Genomic DNA, 13,451 nt, shown 5'->3' with positions numbered 1-13,451 from the left:
GTCTCTCTTGGGTGACATAGCACATGCTACTTGGGACTTGTTCTCGAGCATGTGTTGGAACTACCGAGAGTGGTGAGCTTCTTTTTTGAGTCTCGCCAACTAGACAGCTTTTAATAGGCAAAAGCCTTTTGTGGCCCGTACCAAAAACCTACAGTGGCCTTAGACCCAACCCACTGCTTACCATTGGTTGGCTTTATTGTCACTTATTTGCTTGCTTCATAGATGGTTTGCCTTCCTTGTTTTGTATTTGCCCTTCCCCTAGAGAATAGTCTCTTTACCATCTTTTAATTGGCGACTTGTATCCTTCCACCGCTCACATTTTGGGTGTTATATTTTTTCTATATGCATGCCATGAGAGTGCATGTTATTTCAGGATCCCTCCCTCATGCAGCTTTCTCGCCACCAAATACCCACACCCCATCTCTGAGTTCTGTGTTGCTCCCTCCACTTGCTTGCTCCTTCATGTGTTGCTTTTTACCACCTGCCTCTCCCCACCACATTATACTTCATGTTGCTCCCTCCTCTCCCCACCCCTTATTTGCTTCCTCCTACTTGGCTTTCTTCATATTTTTATAACCCCACCCTCAGTCCATTGCGCCAGTGGCCACCTGTGCGTCTGAAATTGTCATGTTAACTCTGCAAAATTCCTCTCACTTTCAGTATGTAGGGCATAAGGCAGATGCCCAGGCTGGTGCACTGCAGAGACCATACTCTTCCACTGTGTATAGACATTTCCAACCCTTATTAAAGGTTTATCGCACAAAAATTTGTCCTATTTTATCCTACGCCCTCTAATATTTATGGATTAAAACTTGGCATCCAGTAGAAGTGAAAGAAGAGAATCTTTTATGTAAATTGCTAAAAGGTAATCCAGCAGTCCCGGTCCAAGCACTTCGCCTCGAGTTATCTTTAGTTAGTTCTTACGCTAGAGCTATATCTAATATTATAAGATGGCAATATAATCTTGTTCATGCCGACTGTGGATATTTAGGGAACATTTTAAAATTGGAGGTTTTTAGAGGTCGGTCGTCACAGTACACTTTTAACATGAATCTTAGTATAGCTCTTAAATTGTCTCACTGCACAGTACCACTCTTATAATCTTAGACTCCAGCATATTTGACGCTTTTCTCAAAGAATTTGACTCCAAGAATATAATCTGGCTGTGTAACACTGCTTCAAACTAAAATATTGCGTACAATATGTCAGAAGTATTGAATACAAAACGTCAGAGCGATACATACATCTTTCATTAGAACGTAGGGTCCGGCAGTGTATTCTTTAATTGCGGTTAAGAATCCTCCCATTAAAAGTACATACATCCAAATGGAATAACCCAAAAAATACAACAGGAATCTGTGATTTGTGCAAAGGAGGAGTGCAGGCTGTACTTCACATATTGTTAGTTTGTCCATATCCGATCCTGGTAGAGGCCCGGCGCCGGAACATAAAGCCTATTTGCTTTAGATATAATGTCTCTTCTGCACAAGGTTTAAATATTTTATGCAAGTCGCCACCTGATGAATTTGTTTGTTACAGTTTGTACAAAATCTTAAAGTTTTTTTAAAGTTCTTTTAAAGTGTATTATAGTAGTTTTAAATTAATGTGTTCTGTATTTGTTGAACTCAGTTGAGGTCTAAATCAAATCAAATTTAAAATCTTGAATCACCATCCCCCCCCCGCCATTGCGCCATTGGCCCCCTGTGCCTGCTCCTTTGCTTCTCAGAAGAGTATAAAAGCAAAAAGGCATCCGTGTCTAAACCACATCATGAGAAAGGAAAGGTATTGGGTCTCAATACTTCTGAAATTGTCATAAGTTAACAAGATTGATTGATTTATAAACCAATAAATACTAAGTCCAACAAAAAAACCATTGCAATTGTTTGGAACCGATGTGCTTAGCAGAAGTTTTTTTTTTTTTTTTGTATTTATTTTTTTATCTCAGACCATCTTGTGAGTTTACTTCCATATTGATTTATACAAATTTGAGTTTCGAAAAAATGCTGAAACATATATTGATTGCATGAAAGATACTTTCTTGAAATCATTGTAGGAAATAGTTGGGACATGCTGACTTGAGCTTTACTCTCTTATAAACAAGAAGGTGATGAGCCCATCAGAGGTTACTTCCCTTTTGTCTGAATTGGAGATAATTGGGGATTTGAGTGAAATAGTGACCTAAAACGGATGTCTAGATTAATTTACCTCTTGCATTGGGTAACGATAGAGATCATTATTGATGAAAATGACGAAGGATGTTACTTGTTTGGAAAATAAGCTTTCTGCGAAATGCTTAAATTAACAAGAGTGCAAGAAACCCATAGTCTCAAAAATAACAAATTATATCGTGATAAGAGAACCTGGCAACAGGCCGTTGTTGTGCTAAACAAGCAGAATGATTGTGGTAATGAAATCGTTCGGCAACTATCATATACATTGTGCTTTGATAAATTTAATCTCAACCCAAACAGTTGTCATCAAGATCAACAAAAGTGCTTCATCTCTGACTTAGGAGTCAGATACTTACAGAATGTTCATCCTAGATACCATCGTATTTATATTCTCTTATGGTCCACATAGAAAACCTTTTTCAGTACTTTGAGGGATTGGTTCTACAAGTGAACATTTTTATGAATACGTAGATGGATTGCTTCAACTGCTTGTACGTAATTTACCTTCTTTCGTAAGACACAAGGAAGATCAAGTCAATGATTTTACATTTGAACCAGAATTAACATTTGTTAAATTAGACATTTGCAGCATATATATAGGAATCAAAACTGAGTTTGTTTTACTAGCAATAGGCCACTTCTGTAGTACAGGGATAGCAATTACTTAGAACATTATACTTCTCAACAGTGTAGTTTATGCATAGTGGTACATGGAGTTTCCCAACAGAGGGTACTTCTATGGTGGCCAGGTTTTTTCCCATCCTATCTGACAAGATACAGTTCTGTATAAGTTACAGCAAGAGGTTGCGGTTCATGTATGTGGAACTCTGTACAGAAAATGACAGGATCAAGATTAGAACATATAGCAAACAATTCACTTTTGCGTGCTACTAATCCTCCATTTTAATTCCCTCCCATATCCAGAAATGACTTTGAACAAGGCTTGCAGCAGAATCAGTGATGTAAAAAGTTATAAGACGATCAAAACACTTTTGTCTGTTACTGCAACATATCAGCAGAAATGTTATTTAATAAAATATTTAGTCAACATTGCACTTAAAGAAGAAACTAGGCTTAACATGTATATGACTTTGAAAACCATGTTTCTCTTACCCTCTCGGGTGTGGGTTTCAGCCAGTGGCTGACACCCGCACAATCTCCCCACCTGAGGTGCCATTATTATTGGGAGACTTGATGGAATGCTGGGGGGAAGAAAGCTTGTGGCTCCCAGCAGATTCCAGAACGTTCCATCACAGAAATGTGAGGAAAATGAGTGTGTGTGTGTTTTGTGTGCTTTTGTTGGTCAAAGGTTGAGGTTTGCAAGGTATTCGGGGTAATCAAAAACCTGATGAGAGCCCCCGAAGTCCCCCCACCCTGGATTCCCCCAGGTGTCTAGTTTTACAAAAATTTGCAAGTTTGATGGGTTTCAAAATCCAGAGCTACCCATTTTACAGAAAAAAGGTCAGTTTAGAGTGGCAAAATGTCATATATCCATGTTGCGTTTTGGAACGTTTCCTGTCAGGGGCACTATGCCTACACACACAAGTGAGGTACCATTTTAATCGGAAGACACATGTGGGAGCATAACATTGTGGAACATTTGTTATTACCATTTGGATTTTGCTCCATTTGTGCCTCCTAAATCCAAGCCAGTAAGAAAGAAGACATTTTGAAAAATATCCTCTAAATCATATGCTAGTAATTTTACCCATAAATTCAGAGTTGTGCAAATAACCACTGATCCTGAATTCCATACCTTGCGCCACTTCATTCTAAAACTATCTACTGTATGCCACTGCACTCTGCCACTCTACTCTTAACCACTGCACTCTTCGCCAATGCGCTCTACACAACTGTACTGTATGTCACTGCACTCTACTCTGAATCACTGTACTCTACACCACTGCTCTCTCCGCTACGCTACTCTGCGCTACTTCATTCTTCGGCACTCTACTCTATGCCACTGCACTCTAAGCCACTCAACTCTGCGCCACTGCCCTCTGCATCAATCTTCGCTTGTCTACTGTGCGCCACTAAGCTCTACTTTTTCTTTATTTCAACAGTTAGTTTCTTTGGAAACGCCTTGGGGGATCTACACTTATGAGCCCTGGCTGAATTCGGAATTTTGTCTACTTTCCAGAAATCTATAGCTTTCCTGGATCACCCATGGATTTCACACTAGTTTCCACAACAAACTGGAAGTAGGTTGAGGCCACAAACAAGGAGGCAAAATGCGAAAATTGTGGTTAAAAAATCGTATTTTTTTTTATTACTGTTCATTGGTGCCATTTTTTTAGGTAAAAAAACAGACACTTTTATCCGGAACACTTTTTGGCTATTTTCCCCAAAGCTCATAATTTTAGCTGTATTTTGCCTATTTTCTCAGTCTCTTCCTGAGGATGTTGGAAAAAAGGGCCCAAATTTGGCGTGGGTAACTTATGTATAAAAAAAGGTATGGAGTCCTAAGCGCCAGTTACCCCAAATAAACACAAGCATTGGCATAGCCAATAGTTCTCGCCTTTGGGACCTTATAAGTGTTTAGCCATGCAACAGTTGCATAATTAAATACTTATAAGGTCCCAAAAGTGAGACCTATTGGCTATGCCAAGCGGCCGTGAAAGTGAAAGTAATCGCGGTCAAGCGCAGCGCGCGCGCCCGCGCACATGCACTGTAGCTCTTGGCTGGCCTGGTAGCACTTTTTGGAGCCCTCTCAAAAAGTCTCGCCAGACCAGCGCATGCGCTGGGTCAGGCGAGACCTAAAAAAGGGTCTCAGCAGTGAGGGGGCTGGGGGCTGTAGTTGGGGGGTTACAGTAAAAAAAAGCTACATTGGGGACATTGTCAATCCCTGCATTATGCCTTCTAGAATGCTCAAAATTTGCTGGCTCGTACTTGTCTCTATCATATTCCAAAAATGGTAGTTGGAACCCGTCAGTTAATGTGGATAAATACAAGGGGGTGAGGGCTGTAGTTAAGGGGTTAAAGTAAAATAAGATATATCGGGGACATTATCGATTCCTGCATTCTGCCTTCTGCAATGCTCAACATTTGCTGGGTCGTACTTGCCTCTGTCATATTCCAAAAATGTGTTAGTTGGAACCTGCCAGTTTATGTGGATAAATGCAAGGAATCTGGTTGTAGTGCTGACAAAGATGTGAAATTATGGATTTAATTGTGACCATATGTTTGTACCTTTTATTTATACATTGCTGTACAGAATCTATGTGGGCAGTACCACGAAGGTGGAGGTAGTTCATGCTACCCATGCATTAACCCCTTCGACGCGCTTGACGGAACGGTTCCGTCATGCACGTCGGTTGGGCTGTGCTTATGACGGAACCGTTCCGTCATGGCCCCGCCCGCGCACGGAATCTTCAGCGTGGCGCGGAAATCCGCGCCGCGCTGAAGGGGTTAAAAGGCTGAATGGATATTTGCTTAAGATCAGTAAACTTGAGACATAATCAGGACGGCCAGTATCATTGCTTTTTTTTCCTTTTTCTTTTTTTTTGTCTGACTGGACATCAATGCTGATGTCTAACAATGTTATCAGCAGAGATTCAAGAATGACTATTGGGAGAATGGTTGGGCCCTGCCTACATATTGATTCCTCTAAGTACAGCATTTGATTGGGCATAGTTGTACACTTTTTCTAAAATAGTGCTTGCGTTGCACTCCTATTAGCTCCTGGAGTGTTTCTTCTCCTATACCATGTCCACCACATTAACCTGTAAGGTGATCCTCCGTAATGCAGCAATACCATTAGCTTCGAGGAGTTTCCCTTGAGCTAAGATGACCGCTTCTTTGTAACTGGCTCGCTAATTTATCGTATCCTTTTTCAGTAGCTTGCCTCTGTATACTAGAGGGCCTGGATATCATGGCTGGTGGGGGCTGTGGCAGAATCCGCTCAGTTACTCTCATGGTCTATGTGGGCGTATGCATACAAGCTGTAGTGGTGTGTTCCCGCCTATAGTTGCCTAGCTGGTAAGTGCCTGGGCAGCCTGTGCCACTCCAGCTGCCGCACACAGAGAGCCAGGGCTTTTTCAGTCCTAGCTGGGTGTCCCTTGCTTCCCCTTACATCATCACAGAAAGAATGAGGTGGTCGATTCATAGCTCTATACCCACAGGAGGTGGCTGCGGAGCTTAAAGAAAGCCCATTGGCTGCACGAAGCCGCGTACACCCTTACCTCTGATAGTGAGGTGCTATTTACTTGGGTGCCCAGTGACCCTCATATTGGTATTGCAGTGTGCTTATTAGTTGAAGCGCCTCTTCTCTTCTGCTCCTGGTAGGTGCTCTTGGCAGTAGCGGAAAGACCGCTGCTTCATATGAATGTATGATTTCAGTTCCCACAAACGTAATCTATGTTTTTTTTTTAAAAAGAGAGGATTGTTTGTGAGAGAGGCTGATTGGGTGGAGCAGCAGCACCAGGAGCCAAATAATGCACCACACCTTGTGCTGCAGCACTGTTGCCTAAGTAGACACGTCTCCTTTCAGACATTCAGTGCTTGTAAACCTGGGACCTACTGAGTTGGGCCGGCTGGCTATGGACTACAGCTGTGCCTGAAGAGGATGTCTCATGACTCATTCAAGCTGCCAGGGCCCTCCCTTCCCTCTCTCCATTTCATTTCATTTTATAATTTTGTAAAGCACGCAATTGCCAGAGGCATCATAGCGCTAAGCATTCCTGCTGGATAAAATGAAAGGATCAGCTAATAATGACCTGAAAAAAGCCAAGTCTTTAACATTTTTCTGAAGTAGATATATTGAATTGAGACCTTAATGCAATGGGTAAAGAGTTTACAAAGTGGACGCTAAAAACGAAAAGCGTCTACTGCCGTGGAAAACAAGTGGTGGAATAAAAACCTACAGTCCATCCCGTCAGTACTGTACCTCTAGAATACAAACCCCTTTTCTGCAGTGTGCCATGGAAAATCCTCCCGCCTCCTACCACCTTCTACTACTACTATCTCCAGTACTAGTCTCTCCCATCCCAAAGTACTGGTCACTACTGGAACATGTCTTCTGCAGTAGCTGTGTAGTGGTGGCGAGATGTGCCTGTGTGAGTGCATGTTACGGCGCTTTAAAGGCTTTTACTGGTAAGAACTGGTAGGCATTTAAGACATTTTGTGAAGTATTTGTTTTAAATGCATTGAAGAATTTTGATTCTCCATCATTTTGGTATATTCTTTGTAAACCAGTCATCCAAAAATAAGGGTCGTGTTTGATTAAAAGAAGATTGCTACCCGTTTCTCTAGGAATACAATGCGCGGTATAATGTAAAATGCAGCATAGGTTGTTAAAAAGATGCTTTGCATGCTTCCAGTAAAGCTCGTAAAAACATTCACTTATAACAGGATTTGACTGAAGCCTGTTGTAATCTTGGGAGGTTTATTTGTAATTCAGAGTGTGAATAACAGGAAAAAAATGGCGCAAACTCTTTGTAGCTTGTAAAAGTTTGAGCTGCTGACGGTTCTGGTCTAGAATTGCAAAAATAAATGGATGATCTGGAATCTCCGCAGACATGAGCATAAATGAACAGTCTTGGATGGACTACATTGTTTAATGTTATGGGTTAAGTATGTGATTTATCCATCAAAACACAATGAGGCCAATATGCTCTATGGAGAGTAAAGCCATTCATTCGGGAACATGGAACAGATATGGACAAGAAAGCAGTGAGGCTGTGAGAAACGGGCAGACCCAATGCCCATCGAAGTCTGTATTGGGACAAGAGACCGTATTCCTACGTTGTTGCATTGAGCAGCGGCCTGAGTTAACACTTTCCACAATGGAAAAGCTTTAACCCGGCCCCTGGGGTGGAAGCACCTGACCTTGGGCTCAGTTCTCTGGTTCACAATGTCACTGAGAGCCCGATACACAATCTTGCAGGCCCGAGAGCCTGTCTAGGTTGCGAAGCTCTGACCAGGCACTTGAGAACTCCAGCCCCACTAGGGTGGTAGCCCCCGGCTTTGAGGCCTTTTCTCTGACCTTCCATCTCTTCAAGTGTCCAGGAAGAGGACCATCAGGCCTGGGGAGGTCTCCCCTGCCTGACTGGCTTAAGAATCTCTGACTGGGACAAGGATGAGAGCTCCAGCTGGTGTGGAGATCTGTTCTCTGGTTCAGTACGTCTCAGAGTGCTCATGACGGGTTCCTGCTGGCACAGGAAGGTCACCACCGTCTGTAGGCATGACCTGAAAAGGTAGGAAGGAAATTCCTCTAATTTCTCATGATGGGAGGCAAATTGTAACAGCAAACCGATTACATTATTGAATGTAACCTGTTAATTGTTCACCGGCTAGTTTCTTTGGTGATTTGGGAGAGAGTAAATTGTAATGTAAAGGCAACCGCATTACTGGCATCAAAAGCACTAACTATTAAAGGTTTGTGTCTATGTCATTACATAGACTGTGGTAGGATTCCATACCAACAATTTAATTAGAAAGCATATCAACTGTCAAAATGTTATTTACTAACCAGGGACACCTTCAAGGCTCTTCTTTTAACTATTTATTTTGTACATGTCTTCACTAGGAAATTGGAGAAAATGCACTGTTTTCTGCTTACATTGGGGTAAAAGGGAGTAACCTGGTCAGCATGTTGATGTATGCTGACAATCTTGTCTTATTTAATGCAACCTAGTTAGCCTACAGAGGTTGTTGAATGAACTAACCATTTTTTTAAATGAATGTTAAAATGAAACCTGCCCCTTTCCCTAACAGAAATCCCCTCCTGCATCCAAGACACTCTGTCCAGTGTTTTCATTGTAAACCCTCCTTGCAGCGGACATTCGAGTCATGTTTCTGTTTCTCTCATTGTACAGCATTTACAAGACCCTTCTACCACCGTACATTCCTTTTCCCCAGGTGGATGGAAAATTTTAACAAAACAAATTAATGGGCTGCAATCTTGACGGGCTATGCTAGGAAGACCTATTGACTAAGAGGTCTAATAAAGGTCTCCAAATCCCATTAGTAGTTGGGTATTTTCCCTTCATGTAAGTGATCGGATGTTGCATAGCCACTATTTTCACTGTCCTGATATCAGAAGGATCCACCTTTCTCCAGTTAAAGGCGATAGCCATCTTTTACGCACCCAAGCAATGTTTGAAAATTACTTTTACTGTCTGGGTCCACTCACAGAGTGATGGTTCTAGGATAATTCAGTATGGAGTAATCCACAACTTCCTTTATGGTGTTGAAGACCTTTTTTTCAGAAAAAAAGCCGACATTGGAAATCTCCATCAAACATGGAACATATCTCCATCCCTTCCTTTTTGGCCATATCCTCTCCTGCAATTTGGATTATTTGGCGCACATTGTGTAATCACGAGTGAGTTTAGTGCTAGGCCTAAATAATCTGATAATGTTCTTTCCTGTTATAAATACACCTAAACACTTAGTTTCCCAGTATTTTAACCAGCGCTCTTTCCCACTTCATCATATATTCGACAGGTACGCAGCTATTCTACCTTTTAAGAAGTTTATGTACATCCTGGAAATTATCGCCATGGTACCATCCGTGGCAAGTGGACATTTTTCTAAATCGTTTTGATCCCTTGATACCAACTTTTTCAGTGTTGGTTGTAAAACCCAGTGAAAGTTCTACATAGCTTCACCACTTGCTCCCTTTGTGTCCCACTAAAATGTTATCTTGTATCTAACAGAGTGCTTTTTAGGTCTCACCTAGGCAGGGCGCATGCGCTGCTCTAGGAGGGCCTTTAGCCATCGGTCTGCTCCTTTTCAAGCACACTCGTGCTTGGGCTGGCATCCACCTTGCGGGAGCGAGCAGCGGCACGCATTCTAATTGAAAACATATGGCTTTGGCGCCGCCGCTGCTCGCTCCCGCACGGCGTGGATTACCGCGCCGTGCTGAAGGTTCGTTGCGCGGGCGGGGCCGTGACGGAGCGGTTCCGTCATCCGCACAGCGCAACCGATGCGCATGACGGAACCGCTCCGTCATGCGCATCGAAAGGGTTAAACACAGTGCGGGCTGCGTTTTTTAAAAATATATATATTTTTTTTCATTCGCCCCTCACTCTCTTTCTCTTTCGCTCACACTCTTTCGCTCGCTCTTTATTGTCGCATGTCGCACAAAGACAGCAATTCGTCTTACAATGTTCTTTGTAACGGCAATTAACATTAGCCTCAATATAAGGCAGACACTACTGAGCCATAAAATATCACATACGGTTTCCCTCGTGCACTGCTCTCTCTCCAAAGTGTCCCATCACATTCCATTTTACTGCATTGCATTATGTTTGCATGTTACTTTCCTACTACCGGCTGCGGGGCCTAAAATGCTTGAATAACTCAAGTAGTGGCAGTACTTTATCTGCTATGATTTCAAAATAACAATCAACCATTGCTTCCATTTATGGAGGAAAGATACCATAGAGCCAACCACAGAGAAATTACCTGGGCTCGTCCACCACGTCCTCCACCACCACCACTACGTCCACCACATCCACCACCACCACATCCTCCACCACCACGTACACCGCCAACACCACCACCACCACGTCCACCACCACGTCCACCACCACCACCCTGTCGTCCACCACCACGTCGTCCACCACCACCATGTCCACCACCACGTCCTCTACCACCACCTCGTCCTCCACCGCCACCACGTCTACCACTACCAGGTCCACCACCACTACCAGGTCCACCACCACCACCAGGTCCACCACCACGTCCACCACCAGCACCACCACATCCACCAGCACCACCACCATGTCCACCACGTCCCCCACCACCACGTCCTCCACCACCACGTCCACCACCACCACGTCCACCACCACCACGTCCACCACTACCATGTCGTCCACTACCACCACCCCGTCCACTACCACCACCACGTCTACTACCACCACCACGTCTACTACCACCACCACGTCCGCTACCACCACGTCCACTACTACCACCACCACGTCCACTACTACCACCACCACGTCCACTACTACCACCACCACATCCACTACTACCACCACCACGTCCACCACCACCACCACCACGTCCACCACCACCACCACGTCGTCCACCACCTCCACGTCCACCACCTCCACGTCCACCACCTCCACGTCCTCCACCACCACCAGGTCCACCACCACCAGGTCCACCACCAGCACCACCACATCCACCAGCACCACCACGTCCACCACCACCATCACGTCCATGTCCACCACCATCACGTCCATGTCCTCCACCACCATGTCCACCATGTCCACCACCACCACGTCCATCACCACCACGTCCATCACCACCACGTCCATCACCACCACGTCCATCACCACCACGTCCATCACCACCACGTCCATCACCACCACGTCCATCACCACCACGTCCATCACCACCACGTCCATCACCACCATATCCTCCACCACATGCACCACCATGTCTTCCACCACATGCACCACCATGTCTTCCACCACATGCACCACCATGTCTTCCACCACATGCACCACCATGTCTTCCACCACATCCAGCACCACCATGTCTTCCACCACATCCACAACGACCACGTCCACCACCACGTCCTCCACCACCAGGTCCACCACCACCACCAGGTCCACCACCACCACCAGGTCCACCACCACCACCTCCAGGTCCACCACGACCACCACCACGTCTACCACCACCACGTCCACCAACATGTCATCCACCACCACCACCAAGTCGTCCACCACCACCATGTCCACCACCACCACCATGTCCACCACCACATCCACCTCCACGTCCACCACGTCCACGTCCACCATGTCCACCACCACCATGTCCACCACCACCACCACCCGTGACAGGTAAAGTGTCACTGGAGGGCAGGGGTAATAGGAGTGTCAACCCCGGCTGTACATGGGACATTTAAGGATGCATTGGGTGTAAGAAGACGAGAATAGGGGCTAGAAGTATTACACCAGACCCAAGATACATTTTGAAGAGGCGCAATGCCACAGAGGCTCCTGTAAAAGCACTCGCAGCATCTCTACCTCACAGTGGCATACCTGCACGAGCCACTCACTCAAAACAAGCATTGGCAGAGACAATAGGTCTCACCTTTGGGACCTTATAAGTGTTTAGCCATGCAACACTTCATGTTGTTGCACCAAGGATATTGTGCTGGATAACTAAACACTTATAAGGTCCCAAAGGCGAGACCTATTGGCTATGCCGATGCTTGTTCTCTGTTGCCTGTTAAATGTTGAAAATCATCCAGGACATCTCCCCTCCTGCATTTGTCATTTGGTCCTGTGGCATGAATTAGTCTGCATTTGAGTGAATCTGAATGTTGTTAGCACTTTTGTTTATTGGCATTTCAAAGATTACAGCAATATATTAACACTGCATCAGTATCCTGGTTTACATTTATCAGCCCACAGTATGGGTCTTACAGTGCAAACAGGAGCAAATGATCTCCCACAATTGATGGGGTTATCGTTGTGCACTTTCAGGTGGTCTAGATGCCACAAGATAATAATAATAAACATTTTTGATAGAAATTATGACCTTGCATGCCTAAGTCTCTATATAAAGTATATGAGCAATATCAGTTGCAGGAAAGCGAAGATGGTCAAAACCCATAAGGTGGGTGGGAATGGGGAAGTCATGCAGGAAGTAAGAAAAAATGTAGGCACTTTGGGTCCAGGGCAGCCTGCCTGGAACACCCCCCCCGTCCCATGGCACATTCGACCTTCGGCTCCAGGGTCTGTGCACCTTCGTTCTTAACAATCTCTGGCTCACCTTCATGGCCAGGACTTGACCCCACAGGCTACCTATCCTTTCGATCCTCCGCCAAGTCAACTGCAGCCCCAGGGGATTCCCATTCATCAACCACTTCCCTCCAGAGCCGTGCAATAGGTTTGCGAGAGGCACCCCTTCCTTCCTACCTCTGCAGCACCCTTTCGTCAGCCTGTGCCCTGGATGTGAATCAGTCATCCAAGTTTCCACGTTGGGTCCCAGAAAAAATCATGAGTTCCAAGCTGTGGTCTATTTGTCAGCACCGTATGTATGGAACTGCTGAAACCAACGTTTTTTGAGTAGAAACTTTTTCTTATTCCACGAGCAACACCCCTCCCTGGTTAATGCCCTATCTACATGAATCTATATCTTGTTTGTTTTTATCTTAGACTGCTCAACAATTACTTGCAGCTGAGCAGTATAATAATAGTGTTGAAAGTTGGCGAATGCTTGACCACCTTTGGCTGCTGTAATAATCGCAAACATACTATCATACAAGCCTTTTTTCACAGAACACTTAATATAGCTTAAAAAGCTTAATTGGAAGGACCT

General features: G+C 44.5%; 1 protein-coding gene across 5 annotated transcripts in view; it reads left to right on the top strand.

Annotated features, from left to right (window-relative positions):
- PDCD4 (programmed cell death 4) overlaps positions 1 to 13,451 on the top strand; it is a 468,841-nt gene that overhangs the window by 10,644 nt on the left and 444,746 nt on the right. The window contains exon 2 of one of the 5 annotated variants that reach the window (XM_085603424.1): positions 4,235 to 4,372. The exons of the other annotated variants lie outside the window; for them this stretch is intronic. The gene's annotated coding sequence lies outside the window, so the exon portion shown is untranslated. The remainder of the gene's footprint in view (positions 1 to 4,234; positions 4,373 to 13,451) is intronic. 5 annotated transcript variants of the gene reach the window in all.

This window comes from Triturus cristatus, chromosome 1_2 (assembly GCF_964204655.1).
Source record: "Triturus cristatus chromosome 1_2, aTriCri1.1, whole genome shotgun sequence".
NCBI classification, from domain to species: domain Eukaryota; kingdom Metazoa; phylum Chordata; class Amphibia; order Caudata; family Salamandridae; genus Triturus; species Triturus cristatus.
The sequence above is the reverse complement of the archived record's forward strand: the minus strand, read 5'-3'. Positions and strand labels throughout refer to the sequence as shown.